This window comes from Coturnix japonica, chromosome 27, assembly GCF_054131305.1.
Source record: "Coturnix japonica strain WE chromosome 27, WE-NBRP24, whole genome shotgun sequence".
Classification (NCBI taxonomy): domain Eukaryota; kingdom Metazoa; phylum Chordata; class Aves; order Galliformes; family Phasianidae; genus Coturnix; species Coturnix japonica.
This window is the reverse complement of record NC_140689.1, coordinates 4,720,342-4,736,234: the sequence shown is the minus strand read 5'-3', so window position 1 is coordinate 4,736,234 and position 15,893 is coordinate 4,720,342. Positions and strand designations below refer to the sequence as shown.

The 15,893-nt window shown below is 53.3% G+C and overlaps 2 long non-coding RNA genes across 2 annotated transcripts in view; one reads left to right on the top strand and one right to left on the bottom strand.

Annotated features, from left to right (window-relative positions):
- Positions 1-15,893, bottom strand: part of LOC146756367 (uncharacterized) — a 499,728-nt gene that overhangs the window by 281,813 nt on the left and 202,022 nt on the right. The window lies entirely within an intron of this gene.
- On the top strand, positions 13,768-14,602 carry LOC146756377 (uncharacterized). Its single transcript, XR_014937551.1, has 3 exons — positions 13,768-13,828; positions 14,201-14,269; positions 14,397-14,602. It is a non-coding gene; the product is annotated as an uncharacterized LOC146756377 (long non-coding RNA).

Genomic DNA, 15,893 nt, shown 5'->3' with positions numbered 1-15,893 from the left:
TGGTGTTGGCAGTTGGTGCCGTTAGTTGGTGTTGGCAGTTGCTGCCGTTAGTTGGTGTTGGCAGTTGGTGCCGTTAGTTGGTGTTGGCAGTTGGTGTTGCAGTTGGTGTTGGCAGTTGGTGTTGGCAGTTGGTGCCGTTAGTTTGTGTTGGCAGTTGGTGTTGGCAGTTGGTGTTGGCAGTTGGTGTTGGCAGTTGGTGTTGGCAGTTGGTGCCGTTAGTTGGTGTTGGCAGTTGGTGCCGTTAGTTGGTGTTGGCAGTTGGTGTTGGCAGTTGGTGCCGTTAGTTGGTGTTGGCAGTTGGTGCCGTTAGTTGGTGTTGGCAGTTGGTGTTGGCAGTTGGTGTTGGCAGTTGGTGCCGTTAGTTGGTGTTGGCAGTTGGTGCCGTTAGTTGGTGTTGGCAGTTGGTGCCGTTAGTTGGTGCCGTTAGTTGGTGCCGTTAGTTGGTGCCGTTAGTTGGTGCCGTTAGTTGGTGTTGGCAGTTGGTGTTGGCAGTTGGTGTTGGCAGTTGGTGTTGGCAGTTGGTGCCGTTAGTTGGTGTTGGCAGTTGGTGCCGTTAGTTGGTGTTGGCAGTTGGTGTTGGCAGTTGGTGTTGGCAGTTGGTGCCGTTAGTTTGTGCCGTTAGTTTGTGCCGTTAGTTGGTGTTGGCAGTTGGTGTTGGCAGTTGGTGTTGGCAGTTGGTGTTGGCAGTTGGTGCCGTTAGTTGGTGCCGTTAGTTGGTGTTGGCAGTTGGTGTTGGCAGTTGGTGTTGGCAGTTGGTGTTGGCAGTTGGTGCCGTTAGTTGGTGCCGTTAGTTGGTGCCGTTAGTTGGTGCCGTTAGTTGGTGATTGCAGTTTGTGTTGGCAGTTGGTGTTGGCAGTTGGTGTTGGCAGTTGGTGCCGTTAGTTGGTGCCGTTAGTTGGTGCCGTTAGTTGGTGCCGTTAGTTGGTGTTGGCAGTTGGTGCCGTTAGTTGGTGTTGGCAGTTGGTGTTGGCAGTTGGTGCCGTTAGTTGGTGTTGGCAGTTGGTGCCGTTAGTTGGTGCCGTTAGTTGGTGCCGTTAGTTGGTGCCGTTAGTTGGTGCCGTTAGTTGGTGCCGTTAGTTGGTGTTGGCAGTTGGTGCCGTTAGTTGGTGTTGGCAGTTGGTGTTGGCAGTTGGTGCCGTTAGTTGGTGTTGGCAGTTGGTGCCGTTAGTTGGTGCCGTTAGTTGGTGTTGGCAGTTGGTGCCGTTAGTTGGTGTTGGCAGTTGGTGTTGGCAGTTGGTGTTGGCAGTTGGTGTTGGCAGTTGGTGCCGTTAGTTGGTGTTGGCAGTTGGTGTTGGCAGTTGGTGTTGGCAGTTGGTGTTGGCAGTTGGTGCCGTTAGTTGGTGCCGTTAGTTGGTGTTGGCAGTTGGTGCCGTTAGTTGGTGTTGGCAGTTGGTGTTGGCAGTTGGTGCCGTTAGTTGGTGCCGTTAGTTGGTGTTGGCAGTTGGTGCCGTTAGTTGGTGTTGGCAGTTGGTGCCGTTAGTTGGTGTTGGCAGTTGGTGTTGGCAGTTGGTGTTGGCAGTTGGTGTTGGCAGTTGGTGCCGTTAGTTGGTGTTGGCAGTTGGTGTTGGCAGTTGGTGTTGGCAGTTGGTGTTGGCAGTTGGTGTTGGCAGTTGGTGCCGTTAGTTTGTGCCGTTAGTTGGTGTTGGCAGTTGGTGCCGTTAGTTGGTGTTGGCAGTTGGTGTTGGCAGTTGGTGCCGTTAGTTGGTGTTGGCAGTTGGTGCCGTTAGTTGGTGTTGGCAGTTGGTGTTGGCAGTTGGTGTTGGCAGTTGGTGTTGGCAGTTGGTGTTGGCAGTTGGTGCCGTTAGTTGGTGTTGGCAGTTGGTGCCGTTAGTTGGTGTTGGCAGTTGGTGTTGGCAGTTGGTGCCGTTAGTTGGTGTTGGCAGTTGGTGCCGTTAGTTGGTGTTGGCAGTTGGTGTTGGCAGTTGGTGCCGTTAGTTGGTGTTGGCAGTTGGTGCCGTTAGTTGGTGTTGGCAGTTGGTGTTGGCAGTTGGTGCCGTTAGTTGGTGTTGGCAGTTGGTGCCGTTAGTTGGTGTTGGCAGTTGGTGCCGTTAGTTGGTGTTGGCAGTTGGTGCAGCTAGTTGGTGTTGGCAGTTGGTGTTGGCAGTTGGTGCCGTTAGTTGGTGTTGGCAGTGGGTGCCGTTAGTTGGTGTTGGCAGTTGGTGTTGGCAGTTGGTGCCGTTAGTTGGTGTTGGCAGTTGCTGCCGTTAGTTGGTGTTGGCAGTTGGTGCCGTTAGTTGGTGTTGGCAGTTGGTGTTGCAGTTGGTGTTGGCAGTTGGTGTTGGCAGTTGGTGCCGTTAGTTTGTGTTGGCAGTTGGTGTTGGCAGTTGGTGTTGGCAGTTGGTGTTGGCAGTTGGTGTTGGCAGTTGGTGCCGTTAGTTGGTGTTGGCAGTTGGTGCCGTTAGTTGGTGTTGGCAGTTGGTGTTGGCAGTTGGTGCCGTTAGTTGGTGTTGGCAGTTGGTGCCGTTAGTTGGTGTTGGCAGTTGGTGTTGGCAGTTGGTGTTGGCAGTTGGTGCCGTTAGTTGGTGTTGGCAGTTGGTGCCGTTAGTTGGTGTTGGCAGTTGGTGCCGTTAGTTGGTGCCGTTAGTTGGTGCCGTTAGTTGGTGCCGTTAGTTGGTGCCGTTAGTTGGTGTTGGCAGTTGGTGTTGGCAGTTGGTGTTGGCAGTTGGTGTTGGCAGTTGGTGCCGTTAGTTGGTGTTGGCAGTTGGTGCCGTTAGTTGGTGTTGGCAGTTGGTGTTGGCAGTTGGTGTTGGCAGTTGGTGCCGTTAGTTTGTGCCGTTAGTTTGTGCCGTTAGTTGGTGTTGGCAGTTGGTGTTGGCAGTTGGTGTTGGCAGTTGGTGTTGGCAGTTGGTGCCGTTAGTTGGTGCCGTTAGTTGGTGTTGGCAGTTGGTGTTGGCAGTTGGTGTTGGCAGTTGGTGTTGGCAGTTGGTGCCGTTAGTTGGTGCCGTTAGTTGGTGCCGTTAGTTGGTGCCGTTAGTTGGTGATTGCAGTTGGTGTTGGCAGTTGGTGTTGGCAGTTGGTGCCGTTAGTTGGTGCCGTTAGTTGGTGCCGTTAGTTGGTGCCGTTAGTTGGTGTTGGCAGTTGGTGCCGTTAGTTGGTGTTGGCAGTTGGTGTTGGCAGTTGGTGCCGTTAGTTGGTGTTGGCAGTTGGTGCCGTTAGTTGGTGCCGTTAGTTGGTGCCGTTAGTTGGTGCCGTTAGTTGGTGCCGTTAGTTGGTGCCGTTAGTTGGTGCCGTTAGTTGGTGTTGGCAGTTGGTGCCGTTAGTTGGTGTTGGCAGTTGGTGTTGGCAGTTGGTGCCGTTAGTTGGTGTTGGCAGTTGGTGCCGTTAGTTGGTGCCGTTAGTTGGTGTTGGCAGTTGGTGCCGTTAGTTGGTGTTGGCAGTTGGTGTTGGCAGTTGGTGTTGGCAGTTGGTGTTGGCAGTTGGTGCCGTTAGTTGGTGTTGGCAGTTGGTGTTGGCAGTTGGTGTTGGCAGTTGGTGTTGGCAGTTGGTGTTGGCAGTTGGTGCCGTTAGTTGGTGCCGTTAGTTGGTGTTGGCAGTTGGTGCCGTTAGTTGGTGTTGGCAGTTGGTGTTGGCAGTTGGTGCCGTTAGTTGGTGCCGTTAGTTGGTGTTGGCAGTTGGTGCCGTTAGTTGGTGTTGGCAGTTGGTGCCGTTAGTTGGTGTTGGCAGTTGGTGTTGGCAGTTGGTGTTGGCAGTTGGTGTTGGCAGTTGGTGCCGTTAGTTGGTGTTGGCAGTTGGTGTTGGCAGTTGGTGTTGGCAGTTGGTGTTGGCAGTTGGTGTTGGCAGTTGGTGCCGTTAGTTTGTGCCGTTAGTTGGTGTTGGCAGTTGGTGCCGTTAGTTGGTGTTGGCAGTTGGTGTTGGCAGTTGGTGCCGTTAGTTGGTGTTGGCAGTTGGTGCCGTTAGTTGGTGTTGGCAGTTGGTGTTGGCAGTTGGTGTTGGCAGTTGGTGTTGGCAGTTGGTGTTGGCAGTTGGTGCCGTTAGTTGGTGTTGGCAGTTGGTGCCGTTAGTTGGTGTTGGCAGTTGGTGTTGGCAGTTGGTGCCGTTAGTTGGTGTTGGCAGTTGGTGCCGTTAGTTGGTGTTGGCAGTTGGTGTTGGCAGTTGGTGCCGTTAGTTGGTGTTGGCAGTTGGTGCCGTTAGTTGGTGTTGGCAGTTGGTGTTGGCAGTTGGTGCCGTTAGTTGGTGTTGGCAGTTGGTGCCGTTAGTTGGTGTTGGCAGTTGGTGCCGTTAGTTGGTGTTGGCAGTTGGTGCAGCTAGTTGGTGTTGGCAGTTGGTGTTGGCAGTTGGTGCCGTTAGTTGGTGTTGGCAGTTGGTGCCGTTAGTTGGTGTTGGCAGTTGGTGTTGGCAGTTGGTGCCGTTAGTTGGTGTTGGCAGTTGCTGCCGTTAGTTGGTGTTGGCAGTTGGTGCCGTTAGTTGGTGTTGGCAGTTGGTGCCGTTAGTTGGTGTTGGCAGTTGGTGCCGTTAGTTGGTGCCGTTAGTTGGTGCCGTTAGTTGGTGTTGGCAGTTGGTGTTGGCAGTTGGTGTTGGCAGTTGGTGCCGTTAGTTGGTGTTGGCTGTTGGTGCCGTTAGTTGGTGTTGGCAGTTGGTGTTGGCAGTTGGTGCCGTTAGTTGGTGTTGGCAGTTGGTGCCGTTAGTTGGTGCCGTTAGTTGGTGTTGGCAGTTGGTGCCGTTAGTTGGTGTTGGCAGTTGGTGTTGGCAGTTGGTGTTGGCAGTTGGTGTTGGCAGTTGGTGCCGTTAGTTGGTGTTGGCAGTTGGTGTTGGCAGTTGGTGTTGGCAGTTGGTGTTGGCAGTTGGTGTTGGCAGTTGGTGCCGTTAGTTGGTGCCGTTAGTTGGTGTTGGCAGTTGGTGCCGTTAGTTGGTGTTGGCAGTTGGTGTTGGCAGTTGGTGCCGTTAGTTGGTGTTGGCAGTTGGTGTTGGCAGTTGGTGCCGTTAGTTGGTGTTGGCAGTTGGTGCCGTTAGTTGGTGTTGGCAGTTGGTGCCGTTAGTTGGTGTTGGCAGTTGGTGCCGTTAGTTGGTGTTGGCAGTTGGTGTTGGCAGTTGGTGCCGTTAGTTGGTGTTGGCAGTTGGTGTTGCAGTTGGTGTTGGCAGTTGGTGTTGGCAGTTGGTGCCGTTAGTTGGTGTTGGCAGTTGGTGTTGGCAGTTGGTGTTGGCAGTTGGTGTTGGCAGTTGGTGTTGGCAGTTGGTGCCGTTAGTTGGTGTTCGCAGTTGGTGCCGTTAGTTGGTGTTGGCAGTTGGTGTTGGCAGTTGGTGCCGTTAGTTGGTGTTGGCAGTTGGTGCCGTTAGTTGGTGTTGGCAGTTGGTGCCGTTAGTTGGTGTTGGCAGTTGGTGCCGTTAGTTGGTGTTGGCAGTTGGTGTTGGCAGTTGGTGTTGGCAGTTGGTGCCGTTAGTTGGTGTTGGCAGTTGGTGTTGGCAGTTGGTGCCGTTAGTTGGTGTTGGCAGTTTGTGCCGTTAGTTGGTGTTGGCAGTTGGTGCCGTTAGTTGGTGTTGGCAGTTGGTGCCGTTAGTTGGTGTTGGCAGTTGGTGTTGGCAGTTGGTGCCGTTAGTTGGTGTTGGCAGTTTGTGCCGTTAGTTGGTGTTGGCAGTTGGTGCCGTTAGTTGGTGTTGGCAGTTGGTGCCGTTAGTTGGTGTTGGCAGTTGGTGTTGGCAGTTGGTGCCGTTAGTTGGTGCCGTTAGTTGGTGTTGGCAGTTGGTGCCGTTAGTTGGTGTTGGCAGTTGGTGCCGTTAGTTGGTGTTGGCAGTTGGTGCCGTTAGTTGGTGCCGTTAGTTGGTGCCGTTAGTTGGTGTTGGCAGTTGGTGTTGGCAGTTGGTGTTGGCAGTTGGTGTTGGCAGTTGGTGCCGTTAGTTGGTGTTGGCAGTTGGTGCCGTTAGTTGGTGTTGGCAGTTGGTGCAGCTAGTTGGTGTTGGCAGTTGGTGCCGTTAGTTGGTGTTTGCAGTTGGTGCCGTTAGTTGGTGTTGGCAGTTGGTGCCGTTAGTTGGTGTTGGCAGTTGGTGCCGTTAGTTGGTGTTGGCAGTTGGTGTTGGCAGTTGGTGCCGTTAGTTGGTGTTGGCAGTTGGTGCCGTTAGTTGGTGTTGGCAGTTGGTGCCGTTAGTTGGTGCCGTTAGTTGGTGTTGGCAGTTGGTGTTGGCAGTTGGTGTTGGCAGTTGGTGTTGGCAGTTGGTGTTGGCAGTTGGTGCCGTTAGTTGGTGTTGGCAGTTGGTGCTGTTAGTTGGTGTTGGCAGTTGGTGCCGTTAGTTGGTGTTTGCAGTTGGTGTTGGCAGTTGGTGTTGGCAGTTGGTGTTGGCAGTTGGTGTTGGCAGTTGGTGCCGTTAGTTGGTGTTGGCAGTTGGTGCCGTTAGTTGGTGTTGGCAGTTGGTGTTGGCAGTTGGTGTTGGCAGTTGGTGTTGGCAGTTGGTGTTGGCAGTTGGTGCCGTTAGTTGGTGTTGGCAGTTGGTGCCGTTAGTTGGTGTTGGCAGTTGGTGTTGGCAGTTGGTGTTGGCAGTTGGTGCCGTTAGTTGGTGTTGGCAGTTGGTGTTGGCAGTTGGTGCCGTTAGTTGGTGTTGGCAGTTGGTGTTGGCAGTTGGTGTTGGCAGTTGGTGTTGGCAGTTGGTGCCGTTAGTTGGTGCCGTTAGTTGGTGTTGGCAGTTGGTGTTGGCAGTTGGTGTTGGCAGTTGGTGTTGGCAGTTGGTGCCGTTAGTTGATGTTGGCAGTTGTTGTTGGCAGTTGGTGTTGGCAGTTGGTGCCGTTAGTTGGTGTTGGCAGTTGGTGTTGGCAGTTGGTGCCGTTAGTTGGTGTTGGCAGTTGGTGTTGGCAGTTGGTGTTGGCAGTTGGTGCCGTTAGTTGGTGTTGGCAGTTGGTGTTGGCAGTTGGTGTTGGCAGTTGGTGTTGGCAGTTGGTGTTGGCAGTTGGTGCCGTTAGTTGGTGTTGGCAGTTGGTGTTGGCAGTTGGTGTTGGCAGTTGGTGTTGGCAGTTGGTGTTGGCAGTTGGTGCCGTTAGTTGGTGTTGGCAGTTGGTGTTGGCAGTTGGTGCCGTTAGTTGGTGTTGGCAGTTGGTGTTGGCAGTTGGTGTTGGCAGTTGGTGTTGGCAGTTGGTGCCGTTAGTTGGTGCCGTTAGTTGGTGTTGGCAGTTGGTGCCGTTAGTTGGTGTTGGCAGTTGGTGTTGGCAGTTGGTGCCGTTAGTTGGTGTTGGCAGTTGGTGCCGTTAGTTGGTGTTGGCAGTTGGTGTTGGCAGTTGGTGTTGGCAGTTGGTGTTGGCAGTTTGTGCCGTTAGTTGGTGTTGGCAGTTGGTGCCGTTAGTTGGTGTTGGTAGTTGGTGTTGGCAGTTGGTGCCGTTAGTTGGTGTTGGCAGTTGGTGTTGGCAGTTGGTGCCGTTAGTTGGTGTTGGCAGTTGGTGTTGGCAGTTGGTGCCGTTAGTTGGTGTTGGCAGTTGGTGCCGTTAGTTGGTGTTGGCAGTTGGTGTTGGCAGTTGGTGTTGGCAGTTGGTGTTGGCAGTTGGTGCCGTTAGTTGGTGTTGGCAGTTGGTGCCGTTAGTGGGTGTTGGCAGTTGGTGCCGTTAGTTGGTGTTGGCAGTTGGTGCCGTTAGTTGGTGCTGTTAGTTGGTGCCGTTAGTTGTTGCCGTTAGTTGGTGTTGGCAGTTGGTGTTGGCAGTTGGTGCCGTTAGTTGGTGCCGTTAGTTGGTGCCGTTAGTTGGTGCCGTTAGTTGGTGCCGTTAGTTGGTGTTGGCAGTTGGTGTTGGCAGTTGGTGTTGGCAGTTGGTGCCGTTAGTTGGTGCCGTTAGTTGGTGCCGTTAGTTGGTGCCGTTAGTTGGTGCCGTTAGTTGGTGTTGGCAGTTGGTGTTGGCAGTTGGTGTTGGCAGTTGGTGTTGGCAGTTGGTGTTGCCAGTTGGTGTTGGCAGTTGGTGTTGGCAGTTGGTGCCGTTAGTTGGTGTTGGCAGTTGGTGTTGGCAGTTGGTGCCGTTAGTTGGTGTTGGCAGTTGGTGTTGGCAGTTGGTGTTGGCAGTTGGTGCCGTTAGTTGGTGTTGGCAGTTGGTGCCGTTAGTTGGTGTCGGCAGTTGGTGTTGGCAGTTGGTGCCGTTAGTTGGTGTTGGCAGTTGGTGCCGTTAGTTGGTGTTGGCAGTTGGTGCCGTTAGTTGGTGTTGGCAGTTGGTGCCGTTAGTTGGTGTTGGCAGTTGGTGTTGGCAGTTGGTGCCGTTAGTTGGTGTTGGCAGTTGGTGTTGGCAGTTGGTGCCGTTAGTTGGTGTTGGCAGTTGGTGCCGTTAGTTGGTGTCGTTAGTTGGTGTCGTTAGTTGGTGTCGTTAGTTGGTGTTGGCAGTTGGTGTTGGCAGTTGGTGTTGGCAGTTGGTGTTGGCAGTTGGTGTTGGCAGTTGGTGCCGTTAGTTGGTGTTGGCAGTTGGTGTTGGCAGTTGGTGCCGTTAGTTGGTGTTGGCAGTTGGTGCCGTTAGTTGGTGTTGGCAGTTGGTGTTGGCAGTTGGTGCCGTTAGTTGGTGTTGGCAGTTGGTGTTGGCAGTTGGTGCCGTTAGTTGGTGCCGTTAGTTGGTGTTGGCAGTTGGTGTTGGCAGTTGGTGCCGTTAGTTGGTGTTGGCAGTTGGTGTTGGCAGTTGGTGTTGGCAGTTGGTGCCGTTAGTTGGTGTTGGCAGTTGGTGTTGGCAGTTGGTGTTGGCAGTTGGTGCCGTTAGTTGGTGCCGTTAGTTGGTGTTGGCAGTTGGTGTTGGCAGTTGGTGTTGGCAGTTGGTGTTGGCAGTTGGTGCCGTTAGTTGGTGTTGGCAGTTGGTGTTGGCAGTTGGTGTTGGCAGTTGGTGTTGGCAGTTGGTGCCGTTAGTTGGTGCCGTTAGTTGGTGTTGGCAGTTGGTGTTGGCAGTTGGTGTTGGCAGTTGGTGTTGGCAGTTGGTGTTGGCAGTTGGTGCCGTTAGTTGGTGTTGGCAGTTGGTGTTGGCAGTTGGTGTTGGCAGTTGGTGTTGGCAGTTGGTGCCGTTAGTTGGTGTTGGCAGTTGGTGTTGGCAGTTGGTGCCGTTAGTTGGTGCCGTTAGTTGGTGCCGTTAGTTGGTGTTGGCAGTTGGTGTTGGCAGTTGGTGTTGGCAGTTGGTGCCGTTAGTTGGTGTTGGCAGTTGGTGTTTGCAGTTGGTGCCGTTAGTTGGTGTTGGCAGTTGGTGTTGGCAGTTGGTGTTGGCAGTTGGTGTTGGCAGTTGGTGTTGGCAGTTGGTGCCGTTAGTTGGTGCCGTTAGTTGGTGTTGGCAGTTGGTGTTGGCAGTTGGTGTTGGCAGTTGGTGCCGTTAGTTGGTGTTGGCAGTTGGTGTTGGCAGTTGGTGCCGTTAGTTGGTGTTGGCAGTTGGTGCCGTTAGTTGGTGCCGTTAGTTGGTGTTGGCAGTTGGTGTTGGCAGTTGGTGTTGGCAGTTGGTGTTGGCAGTTGGTGTTGGCAGTTGGTGCCGTTAGTTGGTGTTGGCAGTTGGTGTTGGCAGTTGGTGCCGTTAGTTGGTGTTGGCAGTTGGTGCCGTTAGTTGATGTTGGCAGTTGGTGTTGGCAGTTGGTGCCGTTAGTTGGTGTTGGCAGTTGGTGTTGGCAGTTGGTGCCGTTAGTTGGTGTTGGCAGTTGGTGCCGTTAGTTGGTGTTGGCAGTTGGTGCCGTTAGTTGGTGCCGTTAGTTGGTGCCGTTAGTTGGTGTTGGCAGTTGGTGTTGGCAGTTGGTGTTGGCAGTTGGTGTTGGCAGTTGGTGCCGTTAGTTGGTGCCGTTAGTTGGTGCCGTTAGTTGGTGTTGGCAGTTGGTGTTGGCAGTTGGTGTTGGCAGTTGGTGTTGGCAGTTGGTGTTGGCAGTTGTTGCCGTTAGTTGTTGCCGTTAGTTGTTGCCGTTAGTTGGTGCCGTTAGTTGGTGTTGGCAGTTGGTGTTGGCAGTTGGTGTTGGCAGTTGGTGTTGGCAGTTGGTGTTGGCAGTTGGTGCCGTTAGTTGGTGCCGTTAGTTGGTGCCGTTAGTTGGTGTTGGCAGTTGGTGTTGGCAGTTGGTGTTGGCAGTTGGTGTTGGCAGTTGGTGCCGTTAGTTGGTGTTGGCAGTTGGTGTTGGCAGTTGGTGTTGGCAGTTGGTGTTGGCAGTTGGTGTTGGCAGTTGGTGCCGTTAGTTGGTGTTGGCAGTTGGTGTTGGCAGTTGGTGCCGTTAGTTGGTGCCGTTAGTTGGTGTCGGCATTTGGTGTTGGCAGTTGGTGCCGTTAGTTGGTGTTGGCAGTTGGTGCCGTTAGTTGGTGTTGGCAGTTGGTGTTGGCAGTTTGTGCCGTTAGTTGGTGTTGGCAGTTGGTGCCGTTAGTTGGTGTTGGCAGTTGGTGCCGTTAGTTGATGTTGGCAGTTGGTGTTGGCAGTTGGTGTTAGCAGTTGGTGTTGGCAGTTGGTGCCGTTAGTTGGTGTTGGCAGTTGGTGCCGTTAGTGGGTGTTGGCAGTTGGTGCCGTTAGTTGGTGTTGGCAGTTGGTGCCGTTAGTTGGTGCTGTTAGTTGGTGCCGTTAGTTGTTGCCGTTAGTTGGTGTTGGCAGTTGGTGTTGGCAGTTGGTGCCGGCAGTTGGTGCCGGCAGTTGGTGCCGTTAGTTGGTGCCGTTAGTTGGTGCCGTTAGTTGGTGTTGGCAGTTGGTGTTGGCAGTTGGTGTTGGCAGTTGGTGCCGTTAGTTGGTGCCGTTAGTTGGTGCCGTTAGTTGGTGCCGTTAGTTGGTGTTGGCAGTTGGTGTTGGCAGTTGGTGTTGGCAGTTGGTGTTGGCAGTTGGTGTTGCCAGTTGGTGTTGGCAGTTGGTGTTGGCAGTTGGTGCCGTTAGTTGGTGTTGGCAGTTGGTGTTGGCAGTTGGTGCCGTTAGTTGGTGTTGGCAGTTGGTGTTGGCAGTTGGTGTTGGCAGTTGGTGCCGTTAGTTGGTGTTGGCAGTTGGTGCCGTTAGTTGGTGTCGGCAGTTGGTGTTGGCAGTTGGTGCCGTTAGTTGGTGTTGGCAGTTGGTGCCGTTAGTTGGTGTTGGCAGTTGGTGCCGTTAGTTGGTGTTGGCAGTTGGTGTTGGCAGTTGGTGCCGTTAGTTGGTGTTGGCAGTTGGTGTTGGCAGTTGGTGCCGTTAGTTGGTGTTGGCAGTTGGTGCCGTTAGTTGGTGTCGTTAGTTGGTGTCGTTAGTTGGTGCCGTTAGTTGGTGTTGGCAGTTGGTGTTGGCAGTTGGTGTTGGCAGTTGGTGTTGGCAGTTGGTGTTGGCAGTTGGTGCCGTTAGTTGGTGTTGGCAGTTGGTGTTGGCAGTTGGTGCCGTTAGTTGGTGTTGGCAGTTGGTGCCGTTAGTTGGTGTTGGCAGTTGGTGCCGTTAGTTGGTGTTGGCAGTTGGTGTTGGCAGTTGGTGCCGTTAGTTGGTGTTGGCAGTTGGTGTTGGCAGTTGGTGCCGTTAGTTGGTGCCGTTAGTTGGTGTTGGCAGTTGGTGTTGGCAGTTGGTGCCGTTAGTTGGTGTTGGCAGTTGGTGTTGGCAGTTGGTGTTGGCAGTTGGTGTTGGCAGTTGGTGCCGTTAGTTGGTGTTGGCAGTTGGTGTTGGCAGTTGGTGTTGGCAGTTGGTGTTGGCAGTTGGTGCCGTTAGTTGGTGCCGTTAGTTGGTGTTGGCAGTTGGTGTTGGCAGTTGGTGTTGGCAGTTGGTGTTGGCAGTTGGTGCCGTTAGTTGGTGTTGGCAGTTGGTGTTGGCAGTTGGTGTTGGCAGTTGGTGTTGGCAGTTGGTGCCGTTAGTTGGTGCCGTTAGTTGGTGTTGGCAGTTGGTGTTGGCAGTTGGTGTTGGCAGTTGGTGTTGGCAGTTGGTGCCGTTAGTTGGTGTTGGCAGTTGGTGTTGGCAGTTGGTGTTGGCAGTTGGTGTTGGCAGTTGGTGCCGTTAGTTGGTGTTGGCAGTTGGTGTTGGCAGTTGGTGCCGTTAGTTGGTGCCGTTAGTTGGTGCCGTTAGTTGGTGTTGGCAGTTGGTGTTGGCAGTTGGTGTTGGCAGTTGGTGCCGTTAGTTGGTGTTGGCAGTTGGTGTTTGCAGTTGGTGCCGTTAGTTGGTGTTGGCAGTTGGTGTTGGCAGTTGGTGTTGGCAGTTGGTGTTGGCAGTTGGTGTTGGCAGTTGGTGCCGTTAGTTGGTGCCGTTAGTTGGTGTTGGCAGTTGGTGTTGGCAGTTGGTGTTGGCAGTTGGTGCCGTTAGTTGGTGTTGGCAGTTGGTGTTGGCAGTTGGTGCCGTTAGTTGGTGTTGGTAGTTGGTGCCGTTAGTTGGTGCCGTTAGTTGGTGTTGGCAGTTGGTGTTGGCAGTTGGTGTTGGCAGTTGGTGTTGGCAGTTGGTGCCGTTAGTTGGTGTTGGCAGTTGGTGTTGGCAGTTGGTGCCGTTAGTTGGTGTTGGCAGTTGGTGCCGTTAGTTGATGTTGGCAGTTGGTGTTGGCAGTTGGTGCCGTTAGTTGGTGTTGGCAGTTGGTGTTGGCAGTTGGTGCCGTTAGTTGGTGTTGGCAGTTGGTGCCGTTAGTTGGTGTTGGCAGTTGGTGCCGTTAGTTGGTGCCGTTAGTTGGTGCCGTTAGTTGGTGTTGGCAGTTGGTGTTGGCAGTTGGTGTTGGCAGTTGGTGTTGGCAGTTGGTGTTGGCAGTTGGTGCCGTTAGTTGGTGCCGTTAGTTGGTGCCGTTAGTTGGTGTTGGCAGTTGGTGTTGGCAGTTGGTGTTGGCAGTTGGTGTTGGCAGTTGTTGCCGTTAGTTGTTGCCGTTAGTTGTTGCCGTTAGTTGTTGCCGTTAGTTGTTGCCGTTAGTTGGTGTTGGCAGTTGGTGTTGGCAGTTGGTGTTGGCAGTTGGTGTTGGCAGTTGGTGCCGTTAGTTGGTGCCGTTAGTTGGTGCCGTTAGTTGGTGTTGGCAGTTGGTGTTGGCAGTTGGTGTTGGCAGTTGGTGTTGGCAGTTGGTGCCGTTAGTTGGTGTTGGCAGTTGGTGTTGGCAGTTGGTGTTGGCAGTTGGTGTTGGCAGTTGGTGTTGGCAGTTGGTGCCGTTAGTTGGTGTTGGCAGTTGGTGTTGGCAGTTGGTGCCGTTAGTTGGTGCCGTTAGTTGGTGTCGGCATTTGGTGTTGGCAGTTGGTGCCGTTAGTTGGTGTTGGCAGTTGGTGCCGTTAGTTGGTGTTGGCAGTTGGTGTTGGCAGTTGGTGCCGTTAGTTGGTGTTGGCAGTTGGTGCCGTTAGTTGGTGTTGGCAGTTGGTGCCGTTAGTTGATGTTGGCAGTTGGTGTTGGCAGTTGGTGTTAGCAGTTGGTGTTGGCAGTTGGTGTTGGCAGTTGGTGTTGGCAGTTGGTGCCGTTAGTTGGTGTTGGCAGTTGGTGTTGGCAGTTGGTGCCGTTAGTTGGTGTTGGCAGTTGGTGTTGGCAGTTGGTGCCGTTAGTTGGTGTTGGCAGTTGGTGTTGGCAGTTGGTGTTGGCAGTTGGTGCCGTTAGTTGGTGTTGGCAGTTGGTGTTGGCAGTTGGTGCCGTTAGTTGGTGTTGGCAGTTGGTGTTGGCAGTTGGTGCCGTTAGTTGGTGTTGGCAGTTGGTGCCGTTAGTTGGTGTTGGCAGTTGGTGTTGGCAGTTGGTGCCGTTAGTTGGTGTTGGCAGTTGGTGTTGGCAGTTGGTGCCGTTAGTTGGTGTTGGCAGTTGGCGTTGGCAGTTGGTGCCGTTAGTTGGTGTTGGCAGTTGGTGCCGTTAGTTGGTGTTGGCAGTTGGTGCCGTTAGTTGGTGCCGTTAGTTGGTGTTGGCAGTTGGTGCCGTTAGTTGGTGTTGGCAGTTGGTGTTGGCAGTTGGTGCCGTTAGTTGGTGTTGGCAGTTGGTGCCGTTAGTTGGTGTTGGCAGTTGGTGCCGTTAGTCAGTGTTGGCAGTTGGTGCCTTTATTGCCTTTTTCTTCTCACCGTCGTGCGCAGCAGCTTGTAGGTAAGCTGAGCTGGCGTGGGATGGATGGGTGGGCAGTGAGGTGTTGAGAACTGCTGGCTGTCGGAGCTCACAGCACCGTATTGCTTACTCTTGACCATCAGACATAATTTTCCCCTGGTACACACGTTCCAAAGGGGGTATCCGTAAAGTTGGCACCTGTCCCGTGCTTCTTCCATTGTCTTTGCTCAGTAGTGGAAGCATTGTAAAGTTGCTGGGCGGACAGGCATCACGTAGCCTGAGACTCAGCATGTCTTGCAGCAAGTGGATGGGACGGTTGTGCTGTGTGTGTTATTCCATGGATGTCTTAGCCCTGCTCACTGACCTGCTCTTTCTCTCTCCTCCCCTTACCCTCCGCCCACTGCCTCGGTGCAGCTTTTGCTCTCATTCCATCCGAGCAAAGCGACAACTGCTGCAGATAGCTTGAGGTGATCTCACTGCCAGGTACGTGCCATGATTTGTCCCCCCACATGGTTTTGCCACATGGTATGTGAATGTAGTTCTGAAGAAGTCTGTCCATACTGTGCTGTGTGAATAGAGAAAACAGAAGTGTGTTTCTGCTCTGTTCCAGCTCTTCACACTTGCTGTTATGGGTGCTGCGTGCAGTGAGATCAGCCGTGAGCCTGAGGTGGCGGCGACGGAGGTACAGTATGAAGCTCTGGCCGGTCTTTGTTCCCTGTGTTGAACCATTAGAAGGAGCTGCAGATGTACTCTCCTGCAGGAAAGAATGGGCCAAAAAGGGCCTGGCCAGCTGTCTGCGCCAGTGCCATTGCTGATGAGTCTGGGTAGAGAGAGATGCATCTTTGCATGGCCTGGCAATGCACACCAGGATGGGAAATAACTGTGATGAGACGTGCAGCTCCTTCTGAAGTGCTCCTGATAAGGATAGAGCGCATTTGCTGCAGCTTTCTCTGCAGATGTGCTCCTCACCTTGAAATCCTCCTGATTTGTCCTCATCTCCTGACCACGGCCTGTGCTCTGTTTTGCAGGCTGATAACATGCGGGAGCCGCAGCTGGTGCGTGCCATGTCATCTTTAAACGTACCAGCGATTGCGGCAGCCCATGTTATTAGGAGCCACATCGCCCAGGGGCCGGATGAGCTCTCTCTGGAGGTAAGCAGTTCCAGGCGTTCCTTGTTGTTGTGCACAGAGAGTAGTATAGAGTGTGAACGCCTCGGGAATACTCTCATATTTTGTGTCGTAGAAGAAGGCTTTTGTTTCAGCTGTGCTGAAGCTGGGATTGATGTTTCAATCTTTTGCAGGTTGGAGACATCGTGTGCATTGTTGATATGCCACCAAAGGAGATGAGCCCCTGGTGGAGAGGCAAGCGTGGCTTTGAGGTAGGCACACATTTTTGACTAGAGAGCACAGCTTCAGTAGTGTCTAGAATCTCCGGTTGGAGCTGCTCTGCCTGCACAGGATGGCTTCTGGATGCAAACAGTTGCCCTGTGTCGGTGTCAGAGGACCTTCCCTTTGGCTCTGGGCTTGGGCTAATGCCCACCTGTCTTTTTGTTCTTATTACAGGTTGGTTTTTTCCCTGGTGAGTGCGTGGAACTCATCAGGGGAAAACTGCCCGAGTCCATCCTACATTCATTGCCAAAGCCAGGTGCGTATTTTACATTTGACAATGCGGGTTAGTAAAATGGGGTCTGAAGGTGGCTTTCAGGGGGTTCATTAATGCCCGAGTTGAGCAAGCTTAGAAAGAGAACTGCATTAAGCTCCTTGGGCACCTCCAGGGATGGGGAAAATCCGTTCTTGTGTGTCCTTGTTGGGAACATGCTTTCTGTTGTTACGTGTTCTGTTGAATGCGTTGCACTTGGCCTCGTCCAACCGAGCCAAGCCTGAAATGAACTTGTTTCTTTGTTTTGTTGCACAGAGCCAAAGAAACGGGGCAAGTTCATCTCCTGCCTTCGTTGCCCGTTGAAGGCCCGCCCCAGGAGACCGAAGCAGCCGGAGCCTCCAACATTCTCGGGATCCATGTCCCTGCTTGACATCGTTGAGAGGTATTTAGCCAACAGGACTTGAGGGCTGAGCTGTAGGAATGGAAGCATCCTCTGCTGTTTGAAACA